This window comes from Cricetulus griseus, chromosome 5 (genome assembly GCF_003668045.3).
Source record: "Cricetulus griseus strain 17A/GY chromosome 5, alternate assembly CriGri-PICRH-1.0, whole genome shotgun sequence".
In the NCBI taxonomy this organism is placed as follows: Eukaryota; Metazoa; Chordata; class Mammalia; order Rodentia; family Cricetidae; genus Cricetulus; species Cricetulus griseus.
In genome coordinates, this window is record NC_048598.1 from 155942610 (window position 1) to 155964528 (window position 21919).

At 39.1% G+C, this 21919-nt stretch overlaps 1 long non-coding RNA gene across 1 annotated transcript; it reads right to left on the minus strand.

The window, feature by feature from the left end:
- Positions 1–289: 289 nt before the first annotated feature.
- On the minus strand, positions 290–9137 carry LOC107978217. Its single transcript, XR_004770333.1, has 3 exons — positions 8123–9137; positions 1195–2085; positions 290–347 (listed from the first exon to the last, which is right to left on the minus strand). It is a non-coding gene; the product is annotated as an uncharacterized LOC107978217 (long non-coding RNA).
- Between the last annotated feature and the right edge of the window lie 12782 nt (positions 9138–21919).

Sequence of the window (21919 nt, forward strand, 5' to 3'; positions counted from 1 at the left end):
AAGGTTTTAAAAAAGAGTTCTCCTAGGTAATGCAATCATCGGCTTCCCTGGCTCTTTCTAAAGTGCATGCCAAGGGGCCAGAAGAACAACTCTTTCATCCCAGACAGAAAGAGCTGAGATTCAACAGAGACTAAATCCATTTATGTTTGTGTCTCAATGAAAATACTGTGTTGTTTGTAAATTATACATGTACTAATCACATTCCTTAAAGAAAACACAGGGTATTTCACCAACCTGGTCTGGACCACTTTGCTCTTTACTTGTCCTTTTCTGCATCTGGATTCCAGTTCAGTTGGGTTATTAGTTGTGGGTATCTGCTTCTAATTCCACCAGCTGCTGGATGAGGGCTACAGGATGGCATATAAGTTACTCATCAATTGCATTATCTGGGGAGGGCATTTAAGGTAGCCTTTCCTCTGTTGCTTAGATTGTTAGCTGGTGTCATCTTTGTAGATCTCCAGACATTTCCCTAGTGCCTGATTTCTCCGTAATCCTAAAATGTCTCCCTCTATTATGGTATCTCCATTCTTGTTATCATCTATTCTTCCCCTGACTCAACCTATCACCAGACCAGGCTGGTGAAACCCACAGAAAGAGCTGACCTTAACATCAGGGAACTCTTGCTCCACAGACTGATAGCTGGAATACCAGCATGGGACTGATCTAGACCCCAGGAACATGGGTTTCAGTGAGGAAACCTCAGAAATCTACGGGACCTCCTGTAGTAGTTCATACATGTGGACTTTGGGACTTTCCAAATAGAGGAATACTCCCTGAGCCAAGACACACAGGGGTGGGCCTAGGCCCTATCCCAAAAGGTACAATAGACTCTGATGAGACCCTATGGAAGGACTCACCATCTAGGGGGAGCAGAAAGGATATGTGATAGATAGGGTAGTAGGGTTTTATTTGGGAGGAGTGGTAGGGGAGGACGGGAGGAAGAAGGGAACTGGGATTGTCATGTAAAACCATCCTTTTTCTAATTCAAAAAAATCTGAAAAATATACACACAGTGTATTTTCTCACTCTGGGCAAAGACAGTTTATTCACATAGGGGAGATGTTTGATCAGCATCCCTAAACAAGGATTCCTGTGAGATGCTTACATGAATGCGGCTGATTGGCTTCTTACTAAATTATGTGCCACAGCACAATTGAGTCCAGAAAGAGGGTTCTGGGAAGGTACAGGGATTACCTGGTGAAAATGTGTCCTATGTCTTACAAGGACCGTGCAGGTGAGAAATGACATTCATGTTCGTTCAGTTTTAATTTGCTAACACAGTTTGTAATCGCCAGTTCAGCCATATGTTGACCTCCAATTAAATCACACCGTGTAAGTCCACAAGAGTGCAAAAACAGACAAATCTCATTCTCCACAGTACAGCCTGGAGGACAGAATAGCAGTTTCACATTTGCCTGCAGTTTAATCCATTTTCTAATGTGACTACATAATCCACGCCAAAGCTACAGTGTTCTCTCTGATAAAGTCTGGATGAAAAGTTCCTCTATGATGCCATTGAAAAGAGACTTCTATCCTCAAGTGGTTCTGAGTGGGGAGTACAGGGTACAATTTGTGTTTTAAGACTCTAAATACTGGACTAGCTGGATCTGATGTGTTTCTCAGAGAAAATGTAAAATTTGACTGACACCTGACAGTGTGTTCTTACCACTGATAACTGAGTCCTCAAGTCATTGTTTCAAAAGAGCTGACAGCACAGTGTGCATGCTCTGTCTTAGGTAGTCTGTAAATACAACACTGTTGTCCTTCTACCATAGGACAAAAAGGACTCAAAATTTTCTAAGAAAGTTTGTAACTGAACACTTTTTAATGTAGAAGTTTACATAATATTATGGTTAAGAGTATAGGCTCTGTTTGTTGCAAAGAGAAGTTGTGTTGGTGCACGGTGAGGACCGCAGTTATCTGTGTTTATGTGGACAAATATACTGATGGCTGGTAGGGATTACGCTGGTTTAGCAAAGAGCTGGCTGTAGATTCTCCTCCAAGATCCATGACTTCATTAGCCCTTGGTAGCTGCCTAGGTTTCCAGCACCGGGTAAGATTTCCCTTGTTGATCAGGTCTTAAGTCTGAATAGAAAAGGAAGGGGAACATGATGCACATATACTAAAATAATTATGCAATTATATAATTATCTTTAAAAATTAAAAATTATTTTAAAAAATCATATAGGCTTTATAGAAGGTAAGGTGCTCATATCTGTCTGTCTGGGGTAGATCAATAAAACCTTTCATATCTCAATTTCTACCTGTTAAAATGTCATGATAGTAGCCCCCATAAGACTGATATAAGTAGTAAATCATGAGTCACTTTAAGTGGTTAGCACTTATCCTTAGATTAGCAGCACACACACTGTTATATGTTTTTATAATTAGTTGTTAGATTAACATATTAACTGCCTTATAACTGCTTTCAATGCCAACCCCCACTCATGTTTGAGAGTGAGAAGAAGCACAATGCATTTTGAATTAATTTGTACAGATTTTGCTAGTGGAATTCCCTCAGCCCTTTACAACAATTTGCAGACTGTCTTTTGCCTAATCTCTTTTCCGTACACAGCTTCCTCTAGTCAGGTGTTGCTACTCCTTTGTAAGATCTATAATTCTAGCATTTGCAGTCCTTAATGCTTGGGATCTTGTTTCACTATTTACTCTTACTTCCAAATCAGTTTCCAACATAGCATACACTCATTGCACTCAGGCAGCAATCTGCCTGCTTGTGTAAACTTTCTCCTAGGTTACAGAAGATAGGAGCTAGTTCTTAGAAAATATCTTCCAAAGCTAAAGAAATAAATGTGAAATTGTGTGTATCTTCCACATATGCAAGCCAGTATCAACATCAGAGAAGCCCTGGCCATTGTGAAGAGATCATCAGTTCAAGAGCCTCTAAGAGGTAAGAGGAAAAGAAGATTCGAAAATACATTTGTAGTTCTTTGCAGTTGTACTTTAAACTTCTCAATAGATGGTCTTTTGTCAGTTCATGTAAGGAGAAATAGGAACAAATTATTAATTTGGGAGTAATTAATTACTCTCAAAATATTAATTGATCAATGGTTAAACCACTTACCACACAGGCACAAGAATCAGTCTTCTAATTATCAGAACACTTGTGTAACTGGGCCTGGTAGTTTGGCATCTCAGTGCTCCAATACTGAGACAAGAAACCAAGATGGGAGCATTTCAGAAGCACCCAGACCAGCTAGCCTGGTGTACAAAGGTATAATCAACAAGAGATCCTATCACAAATCAGGTAGCATGTGAGAACTGACACCTGAGGGTGTTCTCTGCTTTCCACAAGTTCACCACAGGAACATACAGACACACATATGCACACATGCACAGACATAATAAAATATTTCATACGTGTAAGAATATATATAAACATATGTAAATAATGTGGGAAATACTGGGAAAGTCACTGTGAACTGGCACATAAAGTTCATCTTATCATCTCTCTATGTATCTATATAAGTATCTATGTATCTATCTATGTTTCTATGTATGTATGTACTGTCTACCTACTTATTACCTATTTGTCCTACCATCTATCTGTCAGTGCCTCCTTTTGGAGTCCATGCAAAAATACAGCAAAGCAGAGGATACTCTCTTTTCTTATGCTATTCTGGTAAACTTAATGAGAAAGCTAGTTGGTCTTAAATATAACAGGGCTCCAGTTAATACAGTGTAGTGTTCTCAGCATCGACACGCAGCCTACTGCATTGACATATGAATGCCCAGTCTTGCTTTCATTACTGTGCTGCTCACACAACAACCACAGGCCTGTAGGTGATAGAGCAAGTGCCAGGGGTGCGTAGTTCATTTCCAGTGTGCCAGCTCCTGCCTTCTTTTTAATGATTTCAAGAATGAATACGGTGCCTGTCCTTCCCTATTTTATGAATATATACATTAGACTTTGATGGCATCAATGCTAATGGTAAAATATGCACTATGTGGAAATGTTCTGTCGAGCTTTGAGTCATTATTTGTCCTTCTGTTTGGCACATACTGTAGGGTTAAATGGCTGAAGTTTCAGAAACAAAAGATTTATACTCCATTTTCTTTGTACTATCCATCCACACCTCCTGTAATAGGAGCCAGTTGAAAAGCCCTTCATCTGGGTTGTCATTTCTCTTGCCCAGTACATATTAGAGTCCAAATGACCTCTACACCATCAAGTTCCCACAAACCTTAAATTTAAGCTACCTGCTCCACTAAAGTACCTAAAACAATAACTTTTTTATGTTGCAACAAACATTCCCTTTAATGAGTACAGTGCACATGTAATGATACAGGGAATCAGTGTGAAGCCTCAAATAATGATTTCTGTTGGCACTATAAACGGAATGTAATTTTTCTTGTTGAAATACCATTTTTCAGTTACTGCATGAGTGATGTGGTAATTATCCCCTACACCTGGGATTTAAATCCAATCCTACAAGCCCATTTTCTGTTTGCAAGCTGTCAGGCTGATGCATAGGCTTTGTTCTTATCTGGCAGTAGGCAAGGAATCAGTAATTCAGAAACAACAAAGCCACTGATGGGTCATCATGTAATCTGCACTGAAAATTGCAATCTGTAATGAGATTGGAAACGCAGATGAGGTGACTAAAATTGATTACCTACCATATCTGAAATTTTCAATTTTATTGCACAAATATGATCAAACTAGTCCATAAGTTTGGGGATTAGTTGAGAAAGAATAAAGATTACTTTTAAATTAGGTGAATGCAGATAAGTTATTTAAATGTAAATTATTTGCTTTACAGCAATATGTTTGGTCTGCTGGGCGACTCATATGGCCACATATTTTAAGCTCCCTGATGGCATCATTTCTGCCTGGGAGTTCCAATTAGAGATGACATATACACTTTCAAGTCGTTAAAAGCAGTGCAGCAAAGCTAACCATGAACGAAAGTTATGCCAAACCCAAGGCCAAATAAATTCACCTTTCATATGATTATTATGGAAAGAAATTATCTAAATGTCTTGGAAGCCTTAAAACCAAACAGGAAATTGTGCCTAGAATATTTCAACCTATCTTCCCAAGCCCTCCATAGCCACATGCTGTCTCCTAAAGGTTCAAGGATTGTGGGTTTTTGCTTAGGAGTCAAGGTGAGAGGCTCACAGCCCTCTGTCCAGTGGGACTCATGGGCAGTATCTTATGTCATGTTAGAACAGTAAGACACATTAAAGATTCATTGATCTGACTTCCCACACATTGTAAGTGTCTCATCTTCTGCTTGTTGGTGGCACACAATGATAACTCAGGCCACTGGAAACATAGGAGCAATTGGTGCTTTAAACAAATAACAAAAAATATAATAATGACACACGAGTATTTACTTCATGTTGTAGGACCCTGAAAGTATCCTTAAGGGTGGCAAGAGAAAGACTTGGGACACTAAGGGACAATGTGTACTATTAAGTCTCAACTGGTCTGGTATGCTAAGGCAACAGTTGCTACTGCTTTGGTTTCAAGAATTTCTTCTGATGTGAGGTATTTTATCAGTGGTTATGAAAGTTTCTCCTCTAGTAATTGCACTGATGCTCTGATGCTCATACAAGCACAGCTGAAGCACAGGACAACATGGTGTAGCCTTTTGACACATGTTTCAAATCATTTTTCAGCATGGATTTCACATTCTAAAATACCTGCAGAGTTTTGCTGGTCTATTGGCCAGTCTCATAAATTGTTTTTATTCAGAAACAAAATTCTTAGGGAAAATATTCATTGTAATTGTTATTGCTTTGTTGTTTGACTTGGCCTTGTTACATTCTGACTTTCCCTTCAACTTCCTCTGAAGTTCAGAGAGGGTCTGATGGCAGCTGGCATATGGAGTAGTCATTGACATTGACCTGTAAATTGAGAAGAAAGGTGGAATCTCTTCTGGCACTAACTACTGTTTGCTAGCCTTTATTTCTTTGGGCAATGGGGGAAGTGAGAAAGGAGTACCTTGTCCACTCACTGAACCATGCAAAGATTCCCATCCAAAGTACCATTTACGTTTATTGGAAGTCTGTCTTTTCATGCTTTTTCTTTTCCTTTATTAAAGTTTGCCTCTGAAGTGAGTTCATGTTCTCCTTCAGATCCATTCTTTTTTGAAACTCGCAGAATGACTTTCTATGGAGAAGAGGAGTTTTAATGCTTCTTTTCCAGGCCTGTATACCTCACACTCAAGTGTCTAAACCAAGATGGTACCTGCTCCTGTTACCACTGAACCCATTCCTATTTCCTCTCACACAAATCTAATGCCAAGCCTCCATTTTTAAAACCAAAATTCCTTTCTTAATAAAAACTGATCTAAGCCACCCTAGTCTATCACTGAAAGAACCCCAGAGGCATTGCTTCCTGATATACATGGCTAAAATTTCTTCCCCATAAAGCTTCCAATGATCTGTTTAAACACACACCTGAGGATACCATCCTGACCTTATTCTTAAATACTTAGAGTGATTCCTTGTCACACTGAAAAAACATGTTTGAGCATCTTATCATGGTCTACAGTGTTAGGGACAATACTGTCCTCAGTTCATGCCATTCTCAGCTTCACATTCTGCACTAGAGCTAAGGTTGATATTGATTATACAATATAAATTTGAAACTTCTGGTCATTTGACCACAGCCAAATTCCATCTTCCTCACAAAGGCCTTTCTTTGCTTCCATCTCAGTCCAGTCTAGAATATCTCCTCAGTCACTTTCTATTTGGACATTGGTTTTCAATTCCTTAATAGCATTTAGTATATTACTACTGCTACCACTACTAATTCAATTATTAATACCATTACTATTATTTTATGCCTTCAATTCAGTAGATGCTGTATGCACCCTGGGGCTTTGATTGCCTTACTCATTTCTGAAACTCAAGCTTTGAAAACTCCATAATACGTACCTAACTAAAATGTTAGAATAAATATCACCTCTTCTCACCTGAACATTTTATCCAATTACTTGTTTTTGAGGTAACACTATATAACCCACACTGACTTGAACTTGCAGTTCCATTGATTCAGTCTTCAGAGTGCAGTTGCAGGGATTGCAGATGTGTTTCCATGTCTGCTTTAGTGCACTGACTTTTTCTTATAGTATATATTTGTTTTTCACATAGAACTGGTGCTCCTTATATCTCATTGTTTTCTTTTTTACATGCCCCCCCACACCCCACTCTCCTCCCCCCACACCCCAACCCCACCACCACTCCCAGCTTCTCTACCTTCCAGTCATATCCTCACCTGAAGCCAAGCCCAAAGTGCTGTGGCCATTAACACAAATTCACTGGCAAGTCAAGATGCTACTACAGCTTCCAAATTCTGTACATTCTACTTCCCCTTTTCTGTCCACAGTGTTATTCAATTACATATTGGCCCAGGTCACCCTGCCTTCTTTTTTTAATTATTTTTATGTAAATTCTTTAATTACTACTCATATTTACGTATCCATCCCCCCATTCCCTCGCCCTCCCATGCTCCCATGTTCCCCACCACCCCCGCTCCCCCCTAGGCATAGTGAGGTCCTCCACCAGGGACCTTTAAGTCTGCCATATCATTTGGGGAGGGTCTAGGCCCTCCTTACTGTATCTGGGCTGCAATAGTATCCCTCCATAGGGAATGGGCTCCCAAAGTCCATTTGTGCTCTAGGGATAAAGACTGGCTCCGCTGTCAGAGGACCCATAGACTGTCTTGGTCTCCTAGTTGGCACCCACATTCAGAGGGCTTGGTTTGGTCCTATGGTGTTTCCCCAGCTTTATCACAAGGGTCTCCATGATATCAGTTCAAGTCCACTGCTTCTGCAGGTTTCTCCAGCCACCTCTTAGCTCCTTTACTCATCCCTCCAATCTCTCCACAACTGGATTCGAGTAGTATGGTTCAGTGCTTAGCTGTGCGTGCCTGTTTCTGCTTTGAACAGCAACCGGATGAAGGCTCTCCTTCTTCTCCCTGGCTCCCACTTTGGTAAGGGGTTCTTGTCCCCATCCCCTTCTTTGAGGTACTATGCAATATTCTCTTGGGGTCCTCCTTGTTTCCTATCTCTCTGGCAGTGGGGATTGTAGACTCAGGGTTTTCTTATATTCTATATAATAAAAAAACAATTTTGCTCCATTTTCCCATTACCTTTGCAAGCATTTAATGTAAACAGTGACTTTCTCCTCTGACCCATGGGTGGATAATGGATAATTGGTATTCTGAATTGCAGTAAGGGTCATAATATTGTATCCAGCACAGGTTTTCTGTTAAAAAACAAGGATCATGAACATACCATTGTCTTTTTCCCAAGAGTCAACCCAAATGGGCTTGGCAAACTTTTGCAGGGTTAACTGTTATGTTCTAGAAACTTCAGAAATAGTTTGAAGCTTATTTCAGATATAGATGGACTTATGAATGCTTGGACAATTGTTAAACTTACCTCCTGTGACTGCTTAAATTTATATTTTAATAATACCCAGTTAACTTCTACTGCAGTGATTCTCAATTGTCCTAATGCTGTGACCCTTCAATACAGTTCCTCAATTTGTGGTGACCCCCAACCCTAAAATTGTTTTTGGTGCTACTTCATAGCTGTAATTTTGCTGCTGTTATGAATTGTAATGTAAATATTTGTGTTATCCAATGGTCTTAGGTGACCACTGAGAAAGGGTCATTCATTCACCACAAAGGGGTCATGACCCACAGGCTGAGAACCACTGTTGTACAGGGTCTTCCTTTTTAAATATATGCAAATTTTTATTTAAATTGGAAACAATTGTATTTTATATATTAATCCCAGTTCCCTCTCCATCCCATGCCTCCCACCAGCCCTCACATCCCATCCTCCATACACTCCCCAGGGAGGTTGAGGACTTCCATGGCGATCATCAAAGTCTGTCACATGATTTGGGGCAGGGCCTAGGCACTCCCCTGTATATCTATGCTGAGAGAGTAGCCCTCCATGGGAAATGGTCTCCCAAAGTCCATTTGTACACTAGATATAAATACTGTTCCACTGCTAGAGGCCCCATAGACTTTCCAGGCCTCCTAATGACACCCACATACAGGGGGTCTGCTTCTGTCCTATGCTGGTACTCCAGATGTCAGACTGGGGTCCATGAGCTCCCACTTGCTCAGGTCAGATGTTTCTGTGGGTTTCCCCAGCGTGGTCTACTCCCCTTTGCTCATCACTCCTCCTATATACAACTGGATTCCATGAGTTCGGCTCAGAGCTTAGCTGTGGTTCTGCTTCTGTCAGCTACTGTATGAAGGCTCTAGGATGGCACTTAAGGTAGTCATCAATCTCATTATAGAGAAAGGGCATTTAAGTTAGCCTCTCCACTATTGCTTAGATTCTTAGTTGGGGTCATCATTGTGGATCCCTGAACATTTCCCTAGTGCCAGATTTCTCTTTAAACCTATAATGTCTCCTTCTATTAAGGTATCTCTTTCCTTATTCTCCTCCATTCTTCCCCTGACTCAATATTCGTGATCCCCCCTGTTCTCCTCCCCTCTCCTCTTCTCCCCTTCTCTTCCTCCCACCTCCTTCCACCCTCCCTTCATGCTCTCAATTTGCTTAAGGAGCGCTTATCCCTTTCCCCTTCTCTGGCAAACCATTTATATCACTCTTAGGATCTGTCTTGTTCCCTAGCTTCTCTGGCGGTGTGGATTGTAGGCTGTTTAATCCTTTGCTCTATGTCTAATATCTATATATGAGTGAATACATACAATGCTTGTCTTTCTGTGACTGGGTTACCTCACTCAGGATGTTTACTTCTAGTTCCATCCATTTGTCTTTGAATTTCAAGATTCCATTGTTTTTTTCTCCTGAGTAGTAAGTACTCCATTGTGTAAATGTACTACATTTTCTTTATCCATTCTTCAGTTGAGGGGCATCTAGGTTGCTTCCAGGTTCTGGCTATTACAAATAATGCTGCTATGAACATAGTTGGAAAGAGCCTTATGAATACCCAAGTATGCACATTCATACAGGGTCTTCTTTGTATTTCTAATAATTCTTTCAACAGCTATCACAAAAACCAGGGAACTGAAGGGAATCCATAGTAAGAATCTGGAGACAGTTGCACAGAGAAAAAAACATACTGGGCAAGTCAAATAGGACATTTCAAAAGTTATTAAAAACTGATGCTTTAGGGAAGAAAGATTTTACCCAACTCTATCAAAAGCAGAAGAATTTTAAGCCTCAAGATGATCTTTGTGGGGTGAGGAGAGTAAGGGAGTACTAGAAGACAATACTGGTATTAGACAACAAAGAAGATTGGGCAGTGTGGCCAGAGCATTGAGATTTGACAATCAGTATTTACTGAAAGAACCACTTACTCTATGATTTTTATCCCACAGAGACTGGGGTAAAAGTTTCCAATCTTCCTGAAAATATTCAATATTTCAAATGAGATCTAGTATGGTGGTATGGGCATAAACAGATGATTGCATTTCAAAAGATGAGTCTGGGATCTTTGAAAAAGACTTTTTGTGTTGTCAAACTGACAAGATGCCAAAGAAAGATTTACATTATATAAAGGCAAAGCATTACAACAGTGAGCTTTCTAACATAAGTTGGTGACTCTCTGTGTCATCTTTTGTTGTGTAGAGAATACTCCAGTACCACAATGATATATATTTATCTAGTAACATAGATGATATGTCATTGATGATGTGGATGAAGCTTCTAGTTAGACATCAGCTTAATTTCTTCACGTTCAATGAGATATGCAAAATTTGTGTATAGTTATCAGTAGCCTGTACTGTTTGGGCTTTTCCAGGTGGCCCCTTGGCAAACAATTCAACAAGATTTAAACCCTTTTCATGGCTGTGGAGATTTTAGTTGATGCTGTAAGATTTCCAGTTGGGGACATTTTCTTCCCTATTATTTCATGCTGCTATTTATATTCCTCTCAATTATGTATGCACTTTAGACGTTTGCGTATGGTTTTTCAAATGGTCTTTGGTGTTAGTTGTCATTTCCAACATTCCCTCTTTTACACTTGTCATCCATATTCTTCTATATTTAATCCTCCTATTCTAGTTTCCTTGTTTTTCCATAATAATATATTCTGTCTTCATTCATTCATTCTCTAGTCACTTATTAGATATGTATACTCTGTACTTATTGGTTTGTAGCAAACATATCAAAGTTACAATATTTGTCTTTGGGGGTTGGAGTTCCCTCACTCAGGGTGATTTTATTCTAGTGCCATCTATAACAACTGAATAATAACCCGTTTTTTTAAAGGACTATAATTTTCATCATTCATCCATTGACAGATGTCTATGTTGCTTGCATTTTCTGGCTATTCTGAACAAAGCAGCAAACAATGAACGTACATACATACATAAATAAATAAATAAATAAGGATCTCTATATGGAAAGGTTTTTGGGTATAGGCCCAACAGTGGTATAGCTGGTTCTTGAGGTAGATCTATTCTAAGCAAACACCACACTGCTTTCCACAGCACCTGTATAAGTTGTATAAATGTGTCACATCAGCAGCGAATGAGTATTCCCCTTTGTCTGAATCCTTACCAGCATAGCTGTCAGTTGTTTTCTTAATCATAGCCATTCTGACTGGCATCAAATGAACTCTCAAAGTAGTTTTAATTTGCATGCATCTGATGACTAAGGATGTTGAACATTTCTTTAACTGTTTCTCAGCCACTTGTGATTCATGTTTTGAGATTTCTCGGATTCATTCTGTACCTCATTTTTTTTTTACCTTTTCTTTTTATTTAAATTAGAAACAATCTTGTTTTACATGTCAATCCCAGCTCCCTTTCCCTCCCCTCCTCCCCTGCCTCCCACTTACCCCTATCCAATCCCCTTTCTGCTCCCCAGGGAGGGTGAGGCCTTCCATGGGGAATCGTCAAAGTCGGTCATATCATTTGGAGCAGTGCCTAGTCAGTCTGAGTCCATGAGCTACCCCTTGTTGAAGTCAGCTGTTTATGTGGGTTTCTACAGCCTGGTCTTGAACACTTTCCTTATCTCTCCTCCCTCTGTGCAAATGGATTCCAGTGTTCAGCTCAGTGTTTAGCTGTGGGTGTCTGCTTCTGCTTCTGCTTCCATTAGCTACTGGATGCAGGCTCTAGGATGACATATAAGGTAGTCATCAATCTCATTATGGGAGAAGGGCATTTAAGGTAGCCTCCTCACTATTGCTTAGATTGTTAGTTGGGGTCAACTTTGTAGATCTCTGGACATTACCCTAGTGCCAGGTTTCTCTTTAAACCTATAATGGCTCCCCCTATTAAGGTATCTCTTTTCTTGCTCTCCTCTATTCTTCCCCTGACTCAGTCTTCCTGCTCTCTCATGTCCTCCTCTCTCCTCCTCTTCTCCCCTTCTCTTTCTCCTAACTCTCTCTCCCCTCCTCTGTGCTCCCAATTATCTCAGGAGATCTTGCCACTTTCCCTTCTCTGGTGGACCATGTATGTCTGTCTCTCTTAGGGTCTCCCTTGTTTCCTAGCTTCCCAGGGATGTACCTCATTTTGTAAAACCTATTATTCATTTTCTTGCTGTTCAGTTTTTCTTAGGTCATTATCTATTGTACGTACTGACCCTGTACTAGATGTATCGTTGATGAAGGTTTATTTTTTTTCATTCTGTAGGCTATTGCTTTGCCTAAATGATGCTGTCCTTGTCCATACAGAAACTTTGTATCTTCATGAGGTCCCATTCATTAACTGTTGTTCTTGGAATGCCTGTTCAGAGAGCCTTTCCCTGTGCCAAAAAGTTGAAGCCTTTTCCCCACTTTCCCTTCTAGGGTTCAGTGTGTCTAGCCTTATTTTGATGTCCTTGATCTACTTGGAGTTTAGTTTTGTGCATGGTGCTAAATCACTTTTCTACATTCCCTTCTTCTGCTCAATATGACCTTTTAAAAACTTTGTCAGAATACTACTTTGAGCAAAGCCATTTTCTACAAAACCTTAGTGATTTACCATTGTCTTTAGTGACATTACAGAATATTAGTATTTTAGAATTGGGAATATTCCTCAACACTATGATAAGTAGGACTACTTAATTTCCTAAAAGACCTTTTTGGTTTTAACTACATAGGCTTTATGCATATTTCTTATTGTCAAAATAAGAAAAAAATTGCAATAGGACAAGTATGTAACCCAGTCCTATTTACACAGTAAGTGTTGGGAAAAAAGAGCTAATTAAAAGATTAGCAAAGTATCTATGCTCATGGACTTGGACATTTTTGTGAAAACGTGTAGAATGTAGTTTTTCCCTTTTCCTCAACCTTCATGTCTTTGTTTGTCCCCCTTGCCAAGATCAAACACAGCTACTCCAACTTCTTGTACTTTAATGTTTTTGACAACAGTGGTAGTCTACATTGCAAAATCACTCCTAAAGAGATAAAGAGCAGCAAATTCAGGTACTGTAGTCTGAAGAAAATTGTAACCTTACTAATATGCCTTGTAATATCAACACATGCCATATATAATCATGGCAGAAGCCCTGTAATTCATAGAGAAATATGTTCCTCTTCTTTTGCTGTGCTATTACCTCTGAGGGTTTTCTGATGTGAGGAAAGGCCTTTCTTTCTGACAAATACTAATTTGTAGGGCAAAAAGGAGAATAAGCATGCTATTTTAGGGCTTACAACATAGATGTCAAGCTTCTATATGATGTGTTGATATGCATGGGTTAAAGTTTGAAGCGAGATTTTATAGACTATTAATAGTGGACATACGAAAATGGATTCCTTCAAGTTGAGTTGTGAAAATTTCTGGACCTCTTTAAGGCAAATAAGAAAACTAGTTTGGGAACATTTTCAATGTCACTATAAAAGATTTACTTATTCTGATAAGTGACATTTTTTTCAACTCATATATATATATATATATATATATATATATAATGTCACATATATATGTATATATAATCTCTAAATTATTCTATAATTCTTAAGGGACAGTACATAATATACCTAAATATAGTAACAGATTTTCTTGTAATATTAATTATGTCTAAACAAAATATTGTATACTACTTAGATTTCCCAAGCTCTATAATTGTCTCCCTCAGGTCAGGAATGTAAAACTCATTACAACATAAAATCTACTCTTCTACACTCTTCATTATTTGCTAATGTTGTGGAGTTATATAGAAGAACAAATATTGTGAAGGCTGGTAATGGTAATTCTAAAGTCTAAGGTTTTAGCATTTCATATAGGTGATAAATATTAAATATCATTTCAAATGTAAATACTTCGGAAAGTTTTAAATGCAAAGACATTGTTGGGAGACGTTTCTGGCAAGTCAGAGTTTGCAGTCTATCATGGCCTGGCTGTTTGGTTTTTTTTTTTTTTTCCAAAGCTTGACAACATGGAGACTCCCTCCCATCAGCAAAACCTCCTGCTCTCTACCTGCCCTTACCTGGAGAATGTCTCTGCGCCTGGTAAACTGACCTTATCTGAAAGCTATCTCTAAGCCTGGAAACCTGATTTATCTCTAAGCTGACCCTTGGCAATGTTTCCTACTAGAAGCCTCACCTGCTGCATATATGGTAACTAAGAACTGTGCTAAGAGCTTTGCTATAAGGACCCCACTGCCACATATGAAGCTTTATGATGGGACTGTAACACTTAATACAAATTAAGTTTTGTCCCTAGGCTCCCCAGTCCTACATATTTCTTATATTCTGGAATGATGCTGAGCAGATGTACTAAAGCTGTCCAAAGGGCTGTCACTGTCATATCCACAGTTGTCCATACCCTGTTCCCTGCTTCTTCTCCCTCCAACCTCATGGACCAAAAGCATTGTAATTTAATACAAATTATAAATTTACATTTAAAAATTCAAATATTGTTATGTATTTATACATTTGTATCTAAATTTTATTAAATATTTCTCTCAATAAAATATAAATTCCAGCCAGGAGATGCTATTAAGTGTGAGTATTTTAATCCTGTTATGGTATGTTCTAGAAACAATAGTTTTGCATTTAGATGGAACTGTATTAGAAACATGTTCTTAATTAGGTGTCAGTCTAGGTAGGACACTCAGCTAGAGAGACAGAGCCACCCAATAATGCAGACTGTTTTTTGTGTGGCTATTGAAACAGAAGAGGATCACTAAATGTAGCGACTATTGGTGATTTGGAAACAGATGCAAAAAATGTGCATGAATCCATGTGATGTATTTCAAAAGATAAATCATGTTGTGGCCAGAGAGAAAAAAGTGAATTTCAATCTCAAGGTGAACCCAGCTGAGTTGCATCAATACCTGAACACTGTGGAAAGTATTCCAAGTACTTATGGCTCTTATCCATGCATTACTGTCAGGGAAAACAAAGAAGAGCATATTTCAGCATTTGAAATCTCTCTACTGACTGAACTGTATATCTGTAGTAATTTTTCAAAAGTCATAAAATCACCCGAAGTCCTAAGAACAAAATATCTCATTTTGTTCCTCCAGAAATATTTGTAGAAACCTAAACATTAAAAATCAACTATTGTCCTTATGTGAAGTTGATGTGAATGTCTGCTCAGTATCACGGGCATTCAGCATTTTTACTTCAGTCGTGAAGATAGAGGGCCCATGCACATCACCTTACAAGCTGTCCCTCACTGTGGCAGCCTTTATTTATGATGGGCATTTGTGGAAAAAACTCTAATCATTAGCCAGAGAACAGGATAAAGCTACCAGGATCTTGTGATGATAAAAGGGAACTTGTCTACATTAAAAGATTAAATTCTTACAATAAAGGGCTTATGCTTCTGCCTATGATGGATTACTGCATAAAGACCATCCCCTGCTCCTTTAAGAACTTAAAAGGCTGCATCAAACAATGAGAGACATACTGGGGAAAAGTCCAAGTCAGCAAAGACAAGAGGGCCAAGATCTTGAAGAATTCCTGAAAAGAGTTCCTGAAAAAGCTGTTTAGTTCTGGTTCTCCCTGTTTGTAAATGCTGGCCCCTGAGAGTGAAAGCTAAGCTCATCTTTAAGACTCTGAAAGCTTAAGGGAAAAGAAAGATACTGCAAAAGTGAGACACATTAACTTCTCATTGCAATATTACCAAGAGAGAAAATATCTCACAAAGATCATGCAGAGAGTTAAACAGTCTCCATAACCAGAACCCTGACTTTTAGTACTTCCTCAGTCAGAATATGTCCATCTCTTTTAGTCTTATCCTAAATGCTTGTTGATAGCAACGATAAAATAAAATTTTCAGTGTAGAACTAATTACCTATAAATTCTCAATGATGGTCATTTAGTTAAAAATGTACCAGGAATGTAAAAAGATTCTACCAAATGGCAAAAATACATATATAAACATAAAAATAAAACCCAAAAAAGAGCCAGAGGAAATATAAATTTCATACTTACCAAATTCAGACTTCTAAATATCTACTAAATATGCCCAAGAATAAGGACTCTATTAGAAAGATTCAAATGAGAAGGAGAATGTAGAAAATAACAATAACTCTATTCATAAACTCAGTATGTGGATGTAACAAATACGTGAGAATTCAAAATATCTATCTGTCCATCTTCTTTCATTAGAGTAAAAATTATTTCAGAACAGGGATTTTATTTCCTTTTCCTTGATATTTCTGCAACAGCTGATATTTGACTATACCTAACAAATAATAGATTCTTTACAAATAATTATAAAGGAGCAAATTAGTGATAGCTTGTCAAATTGCAAGACGAAATTCCTTCTAAAGTATAAGGACCAGTAAGTAGATGAAAATGAGAAAATAAAATCAGACAGAACAGAAACATTCACTGGCAGAAGAGTAACAAAAATGAAGACAGAAAGCAGCCACAGGGCTTGAGCAAACTTCACCATGTGTGTTACAATAAATCTTTCTGCCAAAAGCCGCCAAGCCCCACAGCCACATGCGCACTTTACGCCAGCCGCCCGCCTGACTTAGGGCCCAAATTAATACATAGAAACTTGTATTAGGTTCAAATGTTGCTTAGCTGATGACTAGGATTCTCATCTGTTAGCTCAGTCTTAATTATCCTAAATCTATATATTTTATAAGACTTATCTTATAGAGGATGCATTTTGCTGGTGTCCTCTCTTGCTGGTATCCTCTCTTGCTGGTGGCTCAGATGGCACCGCTGGAGGAAGTGAAGTGGAAAAGGGGACACTTCCTGTTTCTCCTTGTTTATATATGAGTCAACTTGTTATGTCACTTCCTACCTGAATCATCACTTCTCTACTACATTTCCCAGAATCCCCTTTGACTCCTAGTCCTGTCTAACTTTCTGTCTCTGGGCACACTCTGGCTTGTGCTTGGCTGGTATTATTTGAATAAAGATATCCTAACCAACATCCCTCTTGGTACACCTGGCACCCTGTAAGGAGACACTGTAACCATGCTTCCTAAGACCTAGCTACAGGTGTGCTTGACCATGCCTGTCAGGGCGTGGTCAGGGGAGGTTCAGGATGACATGTGGGGAGTTCTTAAGGGGCGGCAGACACATGGGAGCTCTCTCTCTGGCCTCCCTAACTTGCTGCTTCTGGGCACGCTCTGGCTTGTGCTTGTCTGGTATTATTTGAATAAAGATATCCTAACCTAAATCCCTCTAGGTACACCATGTGCTTTCTTAGAGTCAAATTCTACTGTGCCTGCTTCCCATACATTTTGAGGATACTAAGACTTCAAGTCGGATACAAGAAACCATAGCCAGGGTCACCTGTGGGTACATACCTTGCTGTACCATTCTGGGCTACGCCACCCAAAGATTAACTTGCAAAATTTTTTGTATCCTCCATAAACGACAGATTGGCCAGAGCTTTCATATTTAGACTGCTCATTTCCTTCTCTGAGCCCCTCCATTGGGATGGGTTTTCAAGGAAATCCTGTCTTGGAGTACTTTATAGCTCTGCAGTGGCCTGGGCAAGAAAGATACTATTGAATAGAATGTGATTAATCCCCTGGAGATTGGAAACTTCACCTGAGGCAGCAGGCACTGCCAGGTTGCTATGCCTGTGCTTTACAGAAGGCCTCACCCTCCGTGGGGAGTAGAAAGGGTATGGGATAGGTAGGATGTTAGTTGGGGGTGCAGGGGAGGAAGGGAGGGAGAGGGAACTGGGATTGAAATGTCAAATAATCTTTCTAATTCAAATAAAAAACTCTTTAAATAGCAAAAAGAAGAAGCCATTATTTAAAAGGAACACCATTAGAAAAGAAAGCAAAAATTAAGGAGAAATAAGTTGCCCAAAGAGTTTCCAAGCAATGGGGATGAATTCAGAGCCTTCTGCTTCAGCTCATTGAAATATTAAAACTTTAAAAATTAACAGTAAGAAGGAAAGAAAAGTATAGCGCAGTTGCAAGGCAGGCTATGAGGAAATTCAGAAAGCTACAGAAGAGGCCATTGAAGTCAAATATCTACAGTGAGTTTTTCTTAATCTAGGCATACACAGTCTTCCCCCTACCCACCCTACTGTTACAGCTAAGAATTTTCTTCATTGCAATGCAGTGACTATTCTTCCCTTGGCCCACTACCACAGTCTGCTATCTGGTTTGTTGGCTTTATCTAATCTGGGTTATTTCTATTCATATGAATTCAGTCCAAGCCATCACCTTAGCTAAGACAGAACAAAGGAGTCCAAAAGGGTGTGACCAACAACAAATTCAGGTCAGTGGAATGAAAGAAGTTGGAAACCATGAAAAGGAAGTCATTCCTAGATCAGATACCATGTGATCATCAACTGTACTCTCTCCATTGGGTTGTCTGGGGAAAGGCTAACAAGAATAAAAACTGGATCAGGGTCAGAAACTCAGGCCATGCAAAGGCAGCTTAGAGCCTTCTCTTTAATTTATGAGCAACACTCTTGGCAAAAGGACAGGGTAACCACACATTCTTGTAAAGTCAAATCTTCGATAGTACGATAGTACAGAAATCATGTTGGAAAGTTACATTCCCCCCTCAGTCAGTACATGCTCTGTACTGTAATGTAATGTACTTCAATGTAAAGCATGTAGAAGACTCAAAGGCTTCTAGAAATATTACTGCTGTCTAGAGGTCAACTGTTTTTCTTTAGCTCACCTGGAATTATATATACTTCTAGTTTTGTAAGTATCACTGTCCTAATTATAGAAAAGTAAATGGTTCTCTTCACTGAAATTTGACAGGTAAGAAGGTGGATGTTTGTGACATGAAGCATTGTAAATAACTGTCAAAATTATGCAAAAGAATGTATATGTATATGTATGTGTATATGTATATGTATATGTATATGTATATGTATATGTATATATGTGACATACACATAGAAGTAGATATATGGCAAAGTGGAATTGATTCTCTAGGGGTCATTAGCTATTTATTCTATTCCTTTAAAGCAGTGCCCTGCAATTCAATAACACACTGTGAAACTAGGTAAGGGGGATGTTTTTTGTCACTCAGTGTGTCACAGTATAATTTTACCTATCATTATTTCAGCTGAAGGTGGCATTTAGGAGTTCATTAGTGATTAATAGAGCCCTCCATTGCTCATAGATGATCTTAGATATTTAAAGAAAGCATTTCGTTTAGATTGATGGCTTTTCCCTCCTCACAATGAGTCTAAAACAAACAAAACCAAAAAGTTATGGGGTCTTCTATTGAGAAGAGCATGTTCTTTGTAAGCTTGCCACCAAACTACAAGCAGAAATGACAGTAAGGTGTAGTTATCTCTCCCAGCAAGCTTCATTCCTCTATCAAATGAGAACAGCACTGGCTAGACTTGAGTTGAGTCCCCTTAGCTCTCTATGCTCCCTTCATTGGGGAAACTGTGCCCTGACAATTGGGTCTGGTGTTTTCACCTGTTTGGTGTCAGTCAGGTGCTAAAAGAGTAGAATAAATATGCACAATACATTATGGGGGCATTAGAATGACCCATCTTGGCATATTTTGTGACACTCCCCACTACACCCTGATTATTTTGCGAGGTTGGCATTCAAGTCATACTGTTGGCTTTTGATAGCTCTTGCCAACTTCCTCTGAGCATATGATTAATCAGTACAATAAAAATGGAGCACTCTAAAATGCAGGACGGATGCCTGGGAAGGATCTTAAAACTTTCATTCCTTTATCAGTCATTCAAGACAGTTTTAGTGGCTTGTTACTGAAACGTATTTTAGGAAATCTCCCATCTAATCAGTGTGCTGCCATCTCTGGGGAGAGATGCATGTTTTGATTTTTATAAAGTTTCTCTTTTTAAAGTGAGGATACAGTGTTTTCTTCTTAGTAGTATTGTCAGGTGACTTTTGGTAGTAATAGAGAGAATCCAGTAATGGCTGAGAAATCTTAAGCCAAATTAACTTTAAAAGCCTCTTGATAATGAAATCTGAATTAATGTGGCCAAGGTTTTTCTATATGCCCCTACAGTGGGGATATTGGGGAAATGCATTCTAAAAAGTAGGATGTCTTCAATTGTTTTTAATAATTCACTCGTTTAACTCAGTTCAGTGTTTCAGGAACTGCAATAAAAAAAAAAAAGGCCAGTCCTTAAAATAGTCACAGTTTAGTTGTAGAAAAATGCCTATAGATGTGTGGAAAACATGCAATCATAGAACCATCTCATTTAACACTGAGCATAAAGGGGTAGAAGAAATGTATGCCCAGAAACTTAACTCTTAATCCTTAATACTCCATTTAAGCAAACACATTAGTAAATATCATGGCTCAGTGTTAGAGACTCTAAATGAAGAAGTGGAAAATGCAGATCAACAGATACTGGAATAAAAAGGTGTTGCCATAGAGCAGAGGATCCAGGTTAGACCATTATTCTCCCAGTCACACCCATTAAAGGTTACCATTATGTTCTTCCACAGAACTTTGGGACCATGGGAATATGAAACTACACATCTTTTTTTTTTTTTTTTGAAATTGTAGAAGATGTTATTTCATTGGTTTTTTATATATTTATTTAAACTAAAAACAATCTTATATTATATATTAATCCCAGTTCCCTCTCCTTCCCATCCTCCCATGCCCCCCACCAACCCCCATCCCATCCCTCTTTTGCTCCATAGAAAGGGTAAGGCTTTCCATGAGGGATCATCAAAGTCTCTTGTATCATTTGGGGCAGGGCCTAGACCCTCCCCAATGTGTCTAGGCTGAGAGAGTATCCTTATATTAGGAATGGGCTCCCAAAGTCTATTCGTGCACCAGGGATAAATACTGTTCCACTACCAGGGGTCTCATAGACTGCCCAGGCTTCCTAACTGACACCCACATGTATCGGGCCTGGTTCTCTCTTATGCTGGTTTCCAAGTTGTCAGTCTGGGGTCCATGAGCTCCCCCTTGTTCAGTTCAACTATTTTTGTGGGTTTCCTCAGCCTGGTCTTGTCCCCTCTGCTTAAGATTGCTTTCTATAATTTTATCTGTGGAGTCTAGACAGTTCTCTTTATTTTATTAAAATACAAGTGTATCACTTCCCCCTTTCCTCTCTTCACTCTTACCCCTCCCATTTCTAACACCCCACCTGATTTCACTGCCTCCTCTTCTTCATTCATGGTTGTTACATATCCATATAAGCGAATAACAGGAAAATACAACCTGATGAATTCCTTCATTGTTGCCTCTATGTTTTATCCCTGGGGGAAGATTAAGTTTCTCTCTTAGTAGTTGTTATTTGCCTGGAGCTTTTCATCCAGGGCTGAGCTCCATGGAATTTCTGTCACTTTAAGACAGCAAGTACTGTTTCCTCGTTCAGGTCATGTTAAGGAAGATATGTTGTAGAGATTTCAGGGTGCAACTTCCCTGCCTTATCTACAAGACACTATCTTGTAACACACTTCCTGGTCCTCTGGCTCTAAGAATTTTCTCCCCCTCCCTGCCCCCATCTTCTGTGATATTCTCTGAGCAGCTAATGCTGGAGTTGTGTTGTAAACATATTAGTTGGGGTTGGGCACCCCATAGTTAGTTGTTCTATGTATTTTCACTCATGGCTTTCTGTAACAGCTTCACACTGTTG